The sequence below is a fragment of the Euphorbia lathyris genome, chromosome 8 (genome assembly GCF_963576675.1).
Source record: "Euphorbia lathyris chromosome 8, ddEupLath1.1, whole genome shotgun sequence".
Classification (NCBI taxonomy): Eukaryota; Viridiplantae; Streptophyta; class Magnoliopsida; order Malpighiales; family Euphorbiaceae; genus Euphorbia; species Euphorbia lathyris.
In genome coordinates this window covers 84,676,364-84,678,508 of record NC_088917.1, presented here as the reverse complement: position 1 = coordinate 84,678,508, position 2,145 = coordinate 84,676,364, and the positions used below count along the sequence as shown (strand labels likewise).

At 35.9% G+C, this 2,145-nt stretch overlaps 1 non-coding gene across 1 annotated transcript; it reads right to left on the bottom strand.

Moving 5' to 3' along the window:
* Positions 1-823: 823 nt before the first annotated feature.
* LOC136204384 (small nucleolar RNA R71) lies at positions 824-930 on the bottom strand. Its single transcript, XR_010675227.1, has one exon. It is a non-coding gene; the product is annotated as a small nucleolar RNA R71 (small nucleolar RNA).
* Positions 931-2,145: the final 1,215 nt, after the last annotated feature.

Here is a 2,145-nt window from a genome sequence, read left to right as displayed (position 1 = left end):
AACCTAAACACGTGAATAAAACTGAATTAAATAAGGTTTTAGTTAAAAAGCGTTCCCTGTGGGTTCGATATCTTTTATTACTACAAGCGTATACCGTGCACTTGCAGAAATCGCTCAACAAGTTTTTGGCGCCGTTGCCGGGGAACGCTAAAATTTTTGATAAAATTTTAGATTTTTCGTGTTTTATTTCGAATCTAGGTTTAAACATACTTATTTTAACTTTTATAATTTATTAATTTTAATTTACTAATTTATTTATTTTCCAAATTCTGTTTTGTAGGTAGTTTCGGTTCGTGCAAGATTTCAGGTTCATGCGCAGTTCTCGAAGTTCAGGCATTGTACCAGACCCTATAGACCCAGAAATTGAGAAACCATTAGGAAGAACAAGAAAAACAAGAAAAACAAAAATAAGACTCCAGTAAAAACATATACCAAGCCAGAAAAAATGGCAGACCCACCAACACTTATGGATTACACTAGGCCAGGTGTGGCCGGTGTGACCAATAGTATCGTTAGACCCAGAATCACCGCAAACCAATTTGAAATTAAACCAGCTTTGCTTAATATGTTGCAAAATAATGTAACATTTTACGGGTTACCTAACGAAAATCCTAACACCCATTTAACAAATTTCCTTGAAATTTGTGACACTTTTAAAATCCCAGATGTGACTGCAGAAGCAATCAAACTTCGCCTCTTTCCTTTCACTTTGAAGGATAGAGCCAAAGAATGGTTAACTTCTATGCCAGCCGCAACTTTTGCCACTTGGGAACAATTAGCCCAAGCATTTTTATAGAAATATTTTCCTTTAGCAAAAACCGCAAGAGTCATAAAGGAGTTAACATCTTTTTCTCAAAATGATAATGAGACTCTTTATGAAACTTGTGAACGTTTTAAAGAACTTCAACGTTTATGCCCACACCACCAATTACCCGCTGAACTTTTAATGCAAATATTTTACAATGGACTAAATCCTACAACTAGGGGTTCATTAGATGCTATGTCGGGAGGGCTATTTATGAAGAAAACATCAGCCCAAGCAAGAGAACTTTTGGAGGAAATGGCAATCAACAGCAGTATGTGGCCCGCGGAACGTGGACATATACCGGTGGCAAAACCATCATCCTCAACCACACCATCAATTAAAGGTATAGTTGAACTTGATCCAGTCGCGATGTTACAAGCCCAATTTTCTGCTTTATCGCACAAAATTGATAAGTTTATGGCACCACGCGATACTAATGGTAATCCAATCCAAACGGATGAGGATTACGAAACATGAGTGAGATAGAACAGGTAAATTTTGTCCAAGGGCAAAACCAATCTAATAATCCTTATTCTAATACTTATAATTCTGGATGGAGGAATCATCCTAACTTTAACTGGAAAGATAACAATAACAATAATGCAAATGTTAATCAAAATCGTACCACTAATTATCAAAATCAGTCAAGAGATACGAATTAGCACTTTATCTTCTAAAATCGACAAGTTTATAGATGCTATCAGTGGAAAAATAAGTAATCACGATGATGGTTTTAAACGGATCGAAAATAAATTCGATCAGCTTATTAAAAACCACTCATCTAGCATCTATAATTTGGAGGTTCAAATTGGTCAACTTGCTAAATCAATTCCATCCCGAAAAGAGGGAAGTCTTCCCAGCCATACGGAAGAAAATCCGAAAGAGCAGGTAAAGGCTATCACTCTTCGTTCAGGGAAAAATTATCAAGGGCCGGAAATGCCCAAAGATGCAACATTACCAGGAACTGATTTACCAAAGTCCAAAGAAGATATCTTAAACACAAATAGTTCACCATTTGACACAAGTACCAAAACTTTTGTACCCAAACCACCTTTTCCGCACAAAGTCCGAAATAAGGACTATGACAAACAACTTCTAATGTTTTTGGATAAACTTAAAAATTTGCACATCAATTTAACGTTTATGGATGCAATCACACAAATTCCTAACTATGGTAAGTTTTTAAAAGATTTAATTTCAAAGAAAATCAGTTGGGAAGGAATTTCATCCATTTCGTTAACTGAAGACTGTAGTTCAATCGTGTCAAGTAATTTGCCCACTAAACTCAAAGATCCCGGATGTTTTACTATTCCGTGCAAGTTGGGAGATATTGAATTCCC